Consider the following 15,696-nt stretch of genomic DNA (forward strand, 5'->3'; position numbering starts at 1 on the left):
AGGTGGGATCCTTTTGAAATTTCAGGGAGGTGTTTTTCCTATTTAAAATGTTGCATGTAGTTGAAATGTTGTAAATATCTGGTTGTATATGTTATTAATTGTAATTGGAAAGAGCCAAAATATTATTTCCCTTTTACTTTGGGCTGTGACAATATGTTGTAACGTATGATATACTGTGATGCAGCAGTGGAGAGAGAAAATGCTATATTCCTATAGTACATAAACTGCAGCACTGTAGGAAAAGCTGCCTTTAAAAACAATAATAAAATGGATATCAACAGGGTAATTCATTATAAGTCATATAATAATTCCAGGAGTCTTTTTATATCTGTCTTCCTACAGCATAAATGATTCTATGTAGTAAATGAATATGTAACAATTAGTTCTGAATTACAGAATCCAATTTAATGCCTAGTGATAAGTCCTTATGCTAAGCTGGAAATTCAACAGCTGTCAATTTGTTATGAAACAACCTCTGTGAGAATCTGAAATAACATAATGTACTGTCCAGGTCATGTATCATCATAATCTGAGATTAGATAAGGTAGTGTTGATAAATTAAATGCATTTGCAACAAAATGCTTCATATAAAAGAGATGAATACTTTGGTTGTTAACTTTTAACGCGGGCTTATATTTAAAATACTAGACAAAAATGTTGGAGTAAAAATAATTCATTAACTGATAATCCTTTATTATCTTTGCTTCCCACTTGGGGGAAAGAAGGTTTTTCAAATATTAATCAATCAGTCAATAATGTGGAAAATTTCAGAATGATAAATCCAAATTTTGAGAATACACTCATATTGACATGTCATATACGCTCATATTGAAGTCAATGGGATCAGTTGTGAAAGTCAGAACTAATCCTGTGAGAAAAGGTTTCAGGCCTGGGACCTTCAATCAGCATAGGATAATTTTCAGTAGAGTTGCCTAGCAAGCCTAAAGCTTGCAAGCCTAGAGTTAATTAAAGTAAAAGGAGAAATCACAATGAAAATTCAACGATTGTGTTGTATTTGTATTTGTTGTTTTTGTTTGCTACCCAGATATTTTGTCTGACTGAGGACAGTAAGAGCCATTGCTCCGGTAAAAATTGCAGAGAGGAGGCAGGTGAGATGGACTGGATGGAGGAACGTAGGGTGAGCAATGGCGCTCACCTGTTCCACTAAGCCTTTGGCTCACACTGTATTTGCTCTAGTTGTGTGTGATCTTGGCTCAGGAAGGTTATGCTGGAAATCAGTGTTGCTGTAAGTATAGGATGTTTTCTATGGCTTTTGCTGGGCAGCTAGAGAAGGGTGAGTTGAACGTGGTAGTAAGTCTCTTAGAAAGCTCTGCTGGTTGTGGACACCTTGGATCATCAATGAGGGAAGACAATCCAGCCGGAAGCTTTGGGATAACAGGGTTTGGCATGGATCCATGGACTCTATAGGTTAGAGGCCCAGGCCTCTACTCTCTTCATGACCAACTCGACTTCTTTCTGTCCCTGGTGGGAGCAAAACACACAAGTGAACTTTACAAAATGTCTAGGCCCTTCCTTTCCTTAGGAAAATTTCTGTGTTAGGGTACAAAAGGCTGTGAGTACTTAAAGTATGTGTTTTCTTTGTTCTGGGCACACCAATATGTTCTCTCCTGAACCAGTTGGGCTTTCAGAATCAACTACAGATAGTCCAAATATAAAAATATACAAATACTGGCAGCCAATAGGCAGCTTTTCATCCCAAGCAGGAAAACAGAAGTAATTCTGAAAGCTTTTCCAAGAGATGCCTGGAGGGGTTTATTTGCCAAAGTTTGAATCTCTAATAAACAGCTCGCTGCTGTTCTTATTTTGAAGTCCTTATATTTAACATTTGTTGATGTATTGCTATATTCAGAATGTGTACAAACAAGGCAATGAAAAGAGGCTTTTGCATGAATGCCATCAAGGCAGACTGTTTACAAGGACTTTCATCTTATATAGGAGCCGTCCTTTAATTTTACATTTTATGAAATAACTTGAAATCATTAAATGAAGGACCCTTTATCTGTGTTTTTGGTATGTGAATTGCACATTTACCAATGATTTCTGCCCTGGGAGGCGGGGAAAATAAGTCCTGGAGCTTTAAAATGCTACATGTCTTGCAGGAAAGGAGTATGTGTTTTAGAGAAATTCAAAGTTTTCAATGAAATTCAAGGCAGGTTCTACCTTTCTCATTCTCCCTTCTCTGCAGAAGTGGAACTTGAATATGCCAGGATAGTAGACACAAATCCTTCCCCTTGATCTGCAGGTGTGGAGGGCCCCTGACACAGCAGAATTACATTTAATTAAAAATTATTGATTAGAACAGAGTCACCATAGATTTATACCTATGAGACAGAACAGAATTCAGAACCTTGTTTATAATGGTATGATTTTGCAGGTATGTACTTTATACTTTATGGTATGTGTACTCTAATAGGGGATGGTGAGGAGTGGTATGGTGGTTTTATTGGCATGATTTTGGGATGTCTGTATTGATAAGACATGAGGGCATGCCACAGGAGTGCCTTTGTGTGCTATACCACAGCATCATGTATTCTGTGTACAGCATACCACATCAATTACAGAAGGAAAAAAAAAACCTATGATCAAAATGTTTTAGACCAGTGATTCCCAAACTGCAGTCCACAGAGCACTTGCTGTTGGTCCCTAAGGAGCTGATTGGACACAGACTGCTGGCTTCCGTTTATTATTTTCAGCTGCTAAATTGCATTAAAAGCTGAAATACATTAAACACTTTCCTCATATTTCTTTTCTATGTAAGCAGGATGTGAAACAGCAAATGAGAGTCTTGGACTTTCCTCGCTATGAACATAATGGGGGGGGGGAGCAAACCCAACCCAAAGTAGAATTATTTAAACAACTTTTATTTGACTCAATAATGGTACACAAAATCAGTTCCAACCTTGGGGATTAACTTGGCAAAATACCACATAGGCAGGTGCTTTTCCAGCATGATGCTTCCTAATCTATATTTGAGTCAGATGCCTAGAACTCAATACAACTACTTTATATAGAAACTAAACTTTCTTACCTCAAAATGAAAATTAGTTTTGTTATTTGTGTCCTCATTGTAATTCACTCTGTTGCTGAATAGACCACGTTTTCTTCTACAAACCTGTAGTATAAAAAATGAATTATTGCTAAAGACTTATTTAAAAGTCATATCTAGTTGCTCCCTCTTTCTACCCATGTGAAAAAAAAAGGAAAGCTAGTTTTAACACTATACTCCTAAAACTTAGGTTTTGCTTTTTCCACCTTACTATATTAGCAGTTTTGCTAAAAGCTGGCTTCCTAATAGCAGTAGCAAAATTGGTTTTATATGCATTTTACTATGTGTTTTCAGGAGCCATTTTCATTCTTTACATTAGGAAGTCTCAAAGCTCTAGGGAAATTTAGGTAAAAATCAATGGATCAAATTCAGACCTGGTGTTAATAGGTACAACTACCACTCAATTCAATGAGAATTGTGTCTGCTTATTCCACGGCTAAATTTGACTCAAATATCTTATGTCACCTGACTCCCTGGGGCAGATACACCCATCTTGCACATCTCTGGCATTGCAAAAGGAACAGAATCCACTGTGATGGGGCATATACCCCATCCTGGCTCTGATAGAATTAATATGGGCCTGAGCAGCCAATTAGGCTACCTGGCTGCACCTGGAGGTGAGGGCAGAGAGTCAGGCTTACTAAGATATGAAGAATAGCTGGGAAAGGAACTAGTGCTGATTATAAAGAAGAGAAGTACAGATAAGTAGGGGGCTCCTAAGAGAAATTCTGCAGTTACTTTTAGAGATTAAAGACTAGGGAGAGTTAGTTTAGTGATTCTCTCTTGAGTAGGAACATCTGGGAGGGGGTAAGAAGAGATACAGAAAAGATACTGGTATAGAGAAAGCTCTGGTGATGAGGAGTCCTGGTAAAAAAGCAGGAACTGGACTTCTGGACAAAGAGTGCCCTGGCAGGTGTTCAACTGAGGAACCAATTTGAATAAAATATCCTGCCTGAGGAGGGAAGAATTGGATTTTTATTTGTACTTTTACTTTGGGATTTTTCTTAAGAGGTTTCTATTGAAGAGTCCTGGCCCTGTGAGAAGGTGAACTTTCAGAGGCTGTTGGAAAGGCCTGCTGATACGCTAAAGTAGTAAAAAGTAAAGGAATTCAGCAGCAAGGAGTTTGAAGGAGAAGACATTAGCTGCTAGTTATAGGGTCCCTGTGCTGGAACCCAGTTTGACGGGTGGGAGGAATTGTTCTCCTATCTGCCACTGGGGAACGTGGCATGAGGCCCCTGAGAAGGGGACACGTATGTCCGATAATCCTCAAGAGAAGAACATAAAGACCATGGGACCCAGGGTCAGGACTGAAGACCTTTTGTAAGGACAATGGACTCTTCTTCTGTTGGATTTTGTTACCCTAGAGGGGGTGGAACTAAAGAGTGACGTGGCAAGAAGGCTGAATTTTGAGAAGAGAGGCCATTTCAGGACTGGAGCAAACGTTGGCAGGGCATGCTAGAGGAAAGAGCCTGTTATGTTACACCCACCCATAAAAGAGTACTCCAGAGGTGAGTCTACCCTTCTACACCACCCACATTCTCCCAGCTGGGAATTTTGCTTGCTGACAGGTTTAGTGCTAATGACACTAGTAGTCCCCTCAGAGGGAGTATTTAATAATTGTACAGATACCTGCTGCTATTCCCCGTGAAGTCAGTGACTAAACTCCCATCCACTTCATAAGGAGCGGGATCGGCCCACAAGAGAGTGACATTTATTTAGTTAATGACAAACTAGTGGCTCTCTACATCGCTGGTCATTAACTGCCAGAAATTGCCCAACTCAGAAGTCATTCTTGCTGTTGTAAATATAAAAATGTAATGAGCAAATAACTTATCTTGTATGCAATGAAAAATAAACAGCTGAACTGTAGGATTTCCTGGATGTGGAGTTCTGTTACTGTGCCAAGGTAAAATCCAATTGACTTAAATTGTGCCAGGATTTCACCTCTAATCTTTTCCTTAGCACAAGAAGACCAGCACAGTAACTAATATAGAAAGGAAGGACTTCATTCTTAGAGTTCCGGTAGGTCTATAATGCACCCTAACAGACATTGTTCCTTTATAAACAATTATTTTTACTGACTAGGCTGCTTAGTTATCAAAGAATTTTGCAAGTATATTCTGTCTTTGTAGTGCTTGCTGTGTTTTGGTACATGTAAATGAAAAAGATTTTGACATTATCTTGATTTTAAAAAGTTGATTGCAGCTGAGGAAAATAGGCTATAATTTGCCTTCACTAATCACCTTGCACACCCTTCCCACAACAGAGAATTAGTGTGGTGGCTGCTCGTTATTAATTACAGAACTGGAGAACATTTTCCAGTGGAAATTAATTAATTAGGTTCCTTCGGGTAGGAGAAGAATAGTGTGGCAGAGGAGTTAGGGTCATGATTCCCTACATCAGGTTTTTTATAGTTCATGATATTAGATCTGACAAGTTCTGCATTGAAGTTAGTCTTGTTCATACAGTAATGATATTGTTCTCCTATTTTGGTGCAACTTACCAGTTTTTGTACTCTTTACTTGTTGACACTTTGGCTTTCCCTTATAATTACAAAGTATTTCTGAAACTCGTTTCCTTTCTTGCACGAATTCTGAGATAGAAACCCTAATTATGTTTGTTTTAGTTTGGCTGGGTACCTTAACCATTTGAGAGAGAGATTGTTGTGACATCCACTGGCAACTGAGGTATAAATGTGGTTTAACAGGCTAGCTTATCCCTGCGAATTTAGGGGAAACACACTCTACCCATATAAACACCTTTTTATATAGGATCCACACTAGGGCTTTCTAAACCAATATAGTTAAATCACTCCAAAAATTGTGTGTGGATAAGCCCAAATATGTTCACTTTTATTGCCCAAACTAGAAGAGCAAAGTGAGTTCTCTCCTTCCCTTCCCCACGCACACATTGTCTCTCTCCTTGTAAACAAATCCCACTCATTTACAAGTATATCTTCATGGTTTTGACTAGTTAGTTTTGTTTACTTTTGGGGGAAAGAACTGTTCTTAGTCGAATTCGTTGCTGATTCACTTTCTTCTATTCATTCAATATTGTCTATTACAGCATGGCAATTTATTTATTTATTTTATTTTTTTTGCACAAAACGTTCTTTGTTTAGGGAGACGGGAGGCAAAAATGCAGATTTGGTGACACTCCTATACACTGGTATAACTGTCCACACTAAAGGTTGTACCAATATAAAAATCTCACTCTAACCAAAATAATTAAATCAGTTCCAAAAACTATGTGTAGACCAGGCCTTTGTTTCAGCAGTTCTGCGTTTTCTTTGTCAGTTGACATACCTAACAAATCAAATGATATTTATTTTAAAATATTTCTCCTAGGGTCTGAACTTGCATGTGAAGTTGCGGTGCAATATGAATTCAAAGTACCAAGGTGCAAGTACCTAAAACGCAGGGTGTGTGGGCACGCGTGTGTGTGAGGGAATTTATAATAGAAAGTCTGATGGAGCTCTAACTCGAGCAGCATGACTACTGCAGTGATTATTCTTTATTGCCATGGCATTTGCTGCTGAAATAGTGGTGGGCAGATCCTAACACTCTCAAAATTAATGTGCAGTAACCTCCTCTAGGTGAGGTATTGCCCAAGGTATGGTGTTTTGAAACCTAATATATCAAAATGATTATACTTCTCCATTTAACTTGGTTGGGTCGCTCTCCACACACGTGCTGCTTCAAAGTTACTTTCCATAATTTCAGAATAAATATATATAGAATGGGAGAACCTGGAAAATACCAGTCAGAATATTTTCCAAGTCTTCATTAAGACAAGTCACAATCTGTCTCTGCTCGAGCAGCTTTATAGCTGGGACAATATTATGGCACAGATTTGCCTTGTAAGATTAGGGGTTTTGCTATTTATCTCCCTCTCCTCTCCTTATGAGCAACACACTTATGGCCCAAATAGCAACCACTCCATACCTGGACTGCCCATTGCTTTCAGTGGGAGTTCTACTTTAGAAACAGAATCGGACTCACTAGAGCTGAATGACAATTTTGGTAGTCATAGTCTGATGTAACCCAGAGAGACTAACACTTGATACAAATGTGCAAATGAAATGGGGAGCCCTGGCCTAAGTGTGGTCCGACAGATGCAAGCAATTGTCATGTGGTAAGTCTCTAAAAAGTTAATCCTGCTGAATTTAGTTACCTCTGAAAATAGAGAAATCACAGAGTGATTTCTAGGTTGATTTTTTTTTTTCCACGTGTTCATGCAATCATTCAGCTCTCTGCAGGCATGAATGATGTGCTCCACAGTCTGAAAACCACTGCTTTAGTGTTTGCAAAGCACCTTGGGATCATCCAGAGGCAGGTGCTGTAGAAATGCAAAGTGTTATCAGTAGTAACTTAATTGATCAATAGACTGTAATTAAGTAGAATACTTTTTTTAATTGGCATGAGTTTCAAATGTGGTCTGATCATTCCATGCCCTCTAAGAAAAATGCCCATAAGCTGGATTGAGTATGTCAGTCAAAAAAGTAATAATCACAAACCGAGGGGGTGAGTTTCAGCTCTGTACTGGGAACAGGGGCAGCGAAGCCTTCCCAAAGGTGGAGGGGGCAGGGCCCCATCCCTGCCCTTCTTCATCTCCCCAAGGTCCCTGCCAAGCTGAAAGCTGGAGTGGGCTGGGAGCTGCGGATGGACCCTCCACCTGCCCAGGATGGGGGAGCTGAGAGCAGGTCCTGGCCCGTGTCCCTGCCCTGAGGGATCCCCACCCAGGGCGGGAGTGTCTGATGCTCCACCCAGCTGCCCAAGTGCCTCTTACCCTGATCCGGCTCCAGCTGGGGGCCACAGCCCAGCCATGGTAAGAGCCACACGTGCAGCTGTGTGGAGCCACAGACCCTGCACCGGTCCTTAGTGCAGGGGGGGAGGGGGGCATGAGTTGGGGACACAGGCTGGGAGCTGCTCTCAGCCCCCCAACCTGGGCAGGTGGAGGATCCACAGCACAGCACCCCACAGCTGCTCGGGCTTCCCAGCCAGACAGGCTATAGCTGCCAGCTTGGCCAGAGGGGGCAGGACATCTGGGGGTGGGGGGAGATGAGGCAGGGCCTGTGGTGAAAAGTGGGAGGGCCATGCCCCTGTGACCCTCCCCATTCACCCCCTTACTGGGAAAACAATTGGGTAGATGCCAGCAGGACAATGAAAAGAGACAGGAGTTGGTGGAGGGGTAGACGTAACAACCTAATAGTGAGACTACTCTTCCTCCCTTCCCCCCGCCAAAAAAAAGGAAAAACAAATTAGCTATTTGGACCAATGAAGAAAGAAAAATAAAACCTACCCTTGACTTCTGCATGCGATGAGTCAGTGCGATGAGGATGATACTACTGACATTATTTTTCAAAATGATGTTTGTTACAACCTAATGTTTTCTTCCCTTTTTATCAAGAGAATGATGTACTCAATTTTAACTACTGGCCATATGATTTAATAGCTTGTACATGACCACCTACCAATGATGCATCATAGAAGAAGGCTATCTTCTCTGGGCCTGATGCCAAATCATGCCAATGTTTCCTTCACGTCTCCATTTTTTTTTCACTCCAATTGTTCAATTACTTCTACCTGGGCAGACCCTTACCCCCAGGCAAAGCCCCACCAAAGGCATCTATGCAGTCTCAGGGATGGCTTGCATGGAATAGGTTGCAGCAGGTTTGGGGACTTAGCTGGGAAATATTTTACACTATCATAGTGAAACCTGTCTAGTTATATGTTAAGATCTTGGAAAGTTAAATGGACATAGTCAACTTAAAAATCATACATCTGTTTAATGGCCAGGCTGTTTGTGAACAGATACTTGCATAAATTCAATTACAATTGTCTAACATCATTTATGTCAACAATTTATTTTAGTTACAACTTGTAGGTGCAAAGCTCAAGGCTATTTTTGAAAAGTTAATCCTTAAAATGCAATTTGTCTGCCATTGATTAAGTCAGTTAAATTATGCCCTTTGTGGGTATAAAATAAGAAATCAAGGTGGCTTTTCTTATGAAAATGTAGTGCCAAAGGTATTCATTCCATTGCTTTTAATAGTTGTATAAAGTACTATAATATGGATTTTGTATGTGCTGTAGATATAGCGGCAAATACAAACACAGATACATTTATGTTCTTCAGTGCTAGGTATACAGCCCTGAGTTAAGAAAGACCACCCCTACTATCAAACTTGCACGAGCACCAGTAATACAATATAGATGCATCCACACATGTAGAGCAACATTAAACTAGGATAATGTTTAATTCAAATTGTAATGTCTCTAATGTGCAAAGCCTTTTTATACTTTAGATTTGCTATATACTTGTTCTTTAGAAAAGTCCGTTTTCAAACCAGATGGCTTCCCTCAATTAATTCTTATCACAGAGATATCTTTGTCATAAAGTACTTTTTATAACAGATGAGCAGAATTTTATAAGTGCTTTTGTTTACAAGATTACTAAAAGAATAACGATTTCACAGGGGAAGTGCTGTCGTAATTTTATCTTTAATTCTTCCAACATCCTTGACATTTAAAGGCAATTCTAATATTATTGCTATTGAATTGCAAAAAAGAAAGGTGTTGGATTTTTATTGATTTTTAAATGCATACGTGTGCTCAGAAAGATGGCATTTCAAAACCTCCTCTAAATGTAAGTTTTCATTTTCAAAATAAACAACACATAATAGGCTTCATTGATGTCAGGGCCTGAATGTGGAAGGGGAAATGTTAGTTTGTGTCTCAAAGCTCTGAGGAACTTAAGAATGTACTTTACAATCCACCGAGAGAATGAAAGGTAACAGCAATGTCACGTATTAAGTTCAGAGAATTTGACTATACAAGCACCAAGTCTTTAGCAGTGACAACAACCTTCAAAGTTGAAGGTTATCACTTTATTTTGCAATGTCAAGCATAAAACGACCCCTCCTCTTTAAGGTAACTCAAATTTGTTATGCATGGTTGTAATCATACTTGCTTTTTTATGAGCTCTGTGCATTTTTAAATGTGTTGCAAATAAAGAGCACAACTCCATAGTGACTGTAAAAGGCAGACTGATAACATTTGCCCACTCTTATGTTATGAAGGTTTCCTTACATACACTATTAGTTCTCTCACTGTATCTTAGTCCTAATCTGCAAAAGGCCAAACTTCTTTTTGACCTTAAGATCTGTGATCAGTTGTATCTAATTATGTAGTGGTGGTTTTATGATATAAACGTGTCCATTAGATTCCAGATTCAGGCCATGAAAGAAATCTGCATTTATATTTGAACCTAAGTCTGTCACCTTCCGCTACATCGTTTTCTTTTGTGCTTATTTTGTCAGAGTTTAACAGCTTTTGCAAGCAGTTGTGTATCTCTATTTCCAGGAGAAGTTTATAGTTTTCACTACTATATGCAATCTTTGTAAACTGACATCAGCTTTGTAAGGCAAAAACACTTTTCCCCAAGTGCACAAAATTCAGTTAAGTTTATCCAAGATATATTAATATTCATACCTCTCATATCACCCCCAACAGTTGTCACAATTTGAGTACTCTGATATGCTGAATGTAAAACTAGGGGGAACTGATCTTGCATCAGATTTATAGAACATAAGAATGGCCATACTGGGTCATACTAATAGTCCATCTAGCCAAGTAGCCTGTCTTCCAGCAGTGGCTAGTGTCAGATGCTGCAGAGGCAATCAGGGGCACTGGAACATTTTTAGTAGTGGGGGTGCTGAAAGCCAGCCCCCTTACCTTGTCCGTGCCTTCCACCAGAGCTGTGGCTGGGAGCAGGGCAATGTCTCCCGGGGCGGGGGAACCTGAACAGGAGTAATGGGGCTGAGGCTATGGCCACAGCTGGGGGTGGGTGTGAGGCCAGGAGCAGAGCCCCGGGCAGCGGCCGGCAGCCGGGACGCCATGTGTGAGGCCGGGGTCAGAGGCATGGGGGCAGGGCCTGAGGCCTGGGGGCAGAGTTGGATGCAGGGAAGTGCTAGGGTGCTGCTTTGGGGTACGGAGTGTCACAGTGGTAACAGCTCATTTAGACCACACCATTTTATATGTATAGTTGGGATTATTATTATTTTTTCCCCAAATGTGCATTACTTTGCACTTGTCAACACTGAATGTCATATGCGCTTTTTATTGGCCAATCACTCTGTTTTGTGAGATTCCTTTGTAACTCTTCTCAGTCAGCTTTGGACTTAACTATCTTGAGTAACTATCATCTGCAAACTTTGTCACTTCACTGTTTACCCCCTTTTCCAGGTCATTTATGAATATGCTGAACAGTACAGGTCCCAGTACAGATCCTTGGGAGACCTCACTATTTACTACTTTTCATTGTGTGAAAAACTGATAATTTATTCCTACCGTTCATTTCCTTTCTTTTAACAACTTACTGATCCATGATAGGACCTTCCCTCTTATCCCATGACTGCTTTACTGTGTTTAAGATGCTTTGGTGTGGGGTCTTGTCAAAGTCCTTTTAAAAGTCCAAGTACACTACTTTATCAGCTGGATCACCCTTTTGCACATACTTGTTGACACCATCAGAGAATTATAACATTGGTGATGCATAATTTCACTTTACAAAAGCCATGTTGACTCTTCCCCGACACATTGTGTTCATTTATGTGTCTAGTAAAGAACAGAATTATCATAGCTTCGACCACTTTTTTTTCTGGTATTGAATTTAGGCTTAATGGCCTGTAATTGCCAGGATCACCTCTTGAACTTTTCTTTTTTAAATCAGCATTATGTTAGCTATCCTCCAGTCATTTGGTACAGAGGCTGATTTAAGTGATAGATCACAGAATTACTGACTGTGGTATGTAATATCATATCTGAGTTCCTTCAGAATTCTTGGGTGAATACCATCTGGTCCTGATGACTTATTACTGTTCTAAAACCACTTCTTCTTCTCCAATCTGGGACAGTTACTCGGATTTGTCACCTAAAAAGAATGGATTAGGTATGGAAATATCCCTCACATTCTCTGTAGTAAAGATTGATGCAAAGAATTCACTTAGGTTCTCTGCAATGGCTTTATCTGGAGTGTGCTTTTAGCACCTTGATCATCCAGTGGCACCATTGATTGTTTGACAAACTTCCTGCTTCTTGTGTATGTACAAAAACGAATACTATTTTTTTTTGTCTTTTGCTAGTTGCTTTTTTTTGTCTGCCCAATTATGTTTTTGCACTTTACTTGCCAAAGCTTGTTCCTTTCTATTTTCCTCAGTAGGATTTGACTTCCAATTTTAAAGATGACTTCCAATTTCTGACCTTCTAGACAGCCGTGGTTTCTAAGGAGTTATGGTCTGCTGTATTAATGTGACAGACTGTCATGTAGTAATCTTCTCTGTTGATCTCATTACTACACATACACAAGGTTGGGATAATATTCTGATCTACTGGACCTTGGTTGGCAGACACTGAGATGCTGCATGTTTCTGTACATGATAGTGAGCATTTCTGTATTTCCAAAACTACATGAAAAGTCCTCATGATCTGAAATGACTAATAAGGCCTTTTGGGGACACCATGGACATTTTCAGTCTTCATTATTGACAAAATACACTTAAGTTTGTGTTGTTTAAACAATCCCATCAAAGGCTTTAAACAAGGGAGGATGGAAGCTCTTCTAACTACTTGCATCCATGGCTGCAGATTAAAAGGGCTACTGACCTACAGTCTTCACACACATTGTTGTAGCTGTTGAGTCTGTATGTAGTGACTACCCTGTCTAGAGTGCACTAGATTTATATATTGCCATCTTACCCCACATTACGTAACTGACATGTCTGAGCCATGACTGTAACAGTATATCCACAGCTGATGTCTGTCCTTTTGCAAAAATCACAGATATAAAATGGTCAAAATGCCTGAGAGGAATATGGCCAATAGTAGTTTGAACTGTCATTTTACACCAACCTAAAGGGGATCATCTTTGTGCTAGAGTGTCGTTAGATACATATAAATCAGAACATTCTCAAAAAACTTAAGTACTTGAATAAAGCATTTGTTTTTGCTGCAAACGTGCTGCTGAAGGTAAACACAGCGATAGAAATGATTACTAGAACTCGTGTTTGCAGCATTCATATAATCTTCTAAGATGACAAAGGGGGGAGGGAGAGCTCAGTGGTTTGAGCATTGGCCTGTTAAACCCAGGGTTGTGAGCTCAATCCTTGAGGGGTCCACTTAGGGATCTGGGGCAAAATCAAGTACTTTGTCCTGCTAGTGAAGGCAGGGGGCCAGACTCAATGACCCTTCAGAGTCCCTTCTAGTTCTATGAAATAGGATACATAATATAATCCTGATCTATTTGTTTTTTATCTTCCCATTTACTTTGATATCTGGACACTTAGGCATCAGTTTCTTGCATTTATCATTTTATAATATTGTCTTTGGTGAAGAACCTTGTGTTTCAACCTTCCTGGATGGGTGGAGCTCAGGCACAGATGAGGCAGAATTTGTAGCCTTATAGACACCTCTGGACTTCAGAAGGAATTTTATCTGCCAAATTCCATGGGAGTTGGATTGGTCCACAGGGCTTCAAGAAAGTACTGTAACTTTGCTTCTAAGATAACTTTCTTTCTAATCTATGGATTAATAGTGAAAATGACCTTGGGAAAATGCCATCTTCCTGTTTTTTCTCAGTTGGTGGAAGAGCATTGTGACTGTCTATATAAAAAAGAGCTTTGTAATGAAAATGAGAACCACTAAAATCAAGAAGTAAGAAACTGTTTCCTCAAAGAACCTAACCCTATATGAAAGCTGGCCCAGCCTTGATACAATCTACATAGCTCCCAAATATTAAACTGGTTCTATCAGATAAAAGTTAGATATGGAAGACTGTCATTTAATTTCTTCCCCTCAGAGTGCTGGATTGCTCTATACTGTATATCTGGTAGTATCTACAATAATTTTTCTTCAATAACTATTCCACACTGTAGTCAATCTCCTCCTTGAGTACACTGATGTCCCTCCGTAATTAAATATGGATCCAAATAGTCAAAAAGCAAGAGCATTTATTCTCTGGTTACGTAAACTATAAATAGGTTTGAAAAAAAATAGCACTGGAAACCCTCTTAGTGATCTTTTCATTCTACTGTTTCATCAAATAAAGCTAGTAGAAATAAAGGAAAGGATCAAAAGCAATAGGCACTTAAGTAATGAGAAAAAGGAAACCTTCAGTTCAGCATTCTCCTGTAAAAATGTTTTAAATTCATTTCCCGTTCCCATGCACAAGAGGAAGATCACTGCTCAAGTTTAATCCAATAACCATTATACAAAACTCCTTGTGTTTATTTCAAGCCTTGGTGCCTTAAACTTTGATTCTACTCATAAGGCTCCTACTCTCTGATACCGTGTTCATCTCTTCTGTGTGCATCTTGACCTTTTGGAGCTGCTCCCCTCCTTTCTTTCACTCCCATTCTCTCCCCTCTTTAATCTTTCCATACATATTAACTCTGCAGGATTTTTGCTCTAACCTTAATTTTCCTGCATCCTGAAGCTTCATAGCTAAAAGGTTGCTACTAATCCTTTTTCTATTTCTTCTTCCATAGAGTGTATTTTGTTCATCCATTTTCATCTCCTGAAATACTCGGTATACATAGACATTTACTCAGACTTGTGTATGCGCCATAAGAAACTGCTTTCATAAGCCATCTTTAATACATTTGAGGGTCACAATAGGGGTCAAATGTAGAAAAGTGTCTATATGTTAGGAAACATTTTTCTGTTCAAACTGAATTCATGATGCATCATTAAAGCTGTACAGTGCTGAGAAGTCTATTAATAATGATTGGGTGTGGATGAAATTACTCCTGTTCACAGGGATGGCAAGGCAAAGGAGGTCTTCGTACCTGCCTTCTCTTGACACAAAATCAGGGGGACAAGCTACCAATCAATGTTTGGTGACAAACCAGATCTTCAGTGATTTGCATTACGTAAGACTGGATTCTTTATATCTGTTGGCACAAACTTGGAGGGAGGGTTGGGGCAAAGGACTTTAAACCACGCTTCTGCTTCACAATCCTTGTGCCAGCCAGAATCATCCTGGTCCCCAAAGCAGGTTATCTTTGGTAAGCAGCTCTATTTCTTGCTGTTCATCTAAAGGAAAGGAAAAGAAAAGAACAGGTGAGCCTTTGTGAACACACAGGTCCTGGCACTTCTCACCAGAATCAAAGTGAGTCCAAGGACTTGCAGGTTGGTTAATTCCCCCCCCCCACCCAGCCCCATCCCTCAGATACAAGGGAGGTTGCAGAGGCCCTTTGAAGAGGTTTTTGGGATATGTAAACAATCCTTGAGGAAGAACCCTAGGAGCATCGAATCTGTGGGAGGAGAGTTGAGCTGGAGTTTGTTGGAAAACTACTTTGTAAATAAGTTAGAGGGTTAGTTTTGGCCTTATTCAGGTTGGAGGGCTATGTTATGGAGTAGACTGGGATAGTCAGTTTCTCTAAACCAGAGGCTTTCTAATTTAGCTATAGCATGTAGAGCTGTAAATCCCTAATGAAGGCCTTAAATATAAAATATTGAATAAACAAGTTTTTGCATAAACTTCTGTCCACGGGCAAAGAGGCAACCTGCGCTAGAGGAATGAGCATATACCTCTGTCAAGAAATCTTGGATGCAATCCTGACCCCATTG

The 15,696-nt window shown here is 39.8% G+C and overlaps 2 long non-coding RNA genes across 2 annotated transcripts in view; one reads left to right on the top strand and one right to left on the bottom strand.

The window, feature by feature from the left end:
- Positions 1–621: 621 nt before the first annotated feature.
- Positions 622–4,754, bottom strand: LOC117886867. Its single transcript, XR_004648073.1, has 4 exons — positions 4,697–4,754; positions 3,050–3,133; positions 2,182–2,276; positions 622–1,482 (listed from the first exon to the last, which is right to left on the bottom strand). It is a non-coding gene; the product is annotated as an uncharacterized LOC117886867 (long non-coding RNA).
- Positions 4,755–4,977: 223 nt separating this feature from the next.
- LOC117886641 overlaps positions 4,978–15,696 on the top strand; it is a 79,053-nt gene continuing 68,334 nt past the window's right edge. Inside the window, exon 1 of the long non-coding RNA XR_004648010.1 lies at positions 4,978–5,089. This is a non-coding gene — a long non-coding RNA (uncharacterized LOC117886641). The remainder of the gene's footprint in view (positions 5,090–15,696) is intronic.

This window comes from Trachemys scripta, chromosome 13, assembly GCF_013100865.1.
Source record: "Trachemys scripta elegans isolate TJP31775 chromosome 13, CAS_Tse_1.0, whole genome shotgun sequence".
NCBI lineage: Eukaryota > Metazoa > Chordata > Testudines > Emydidae > Trachemys > Trachemys scripta.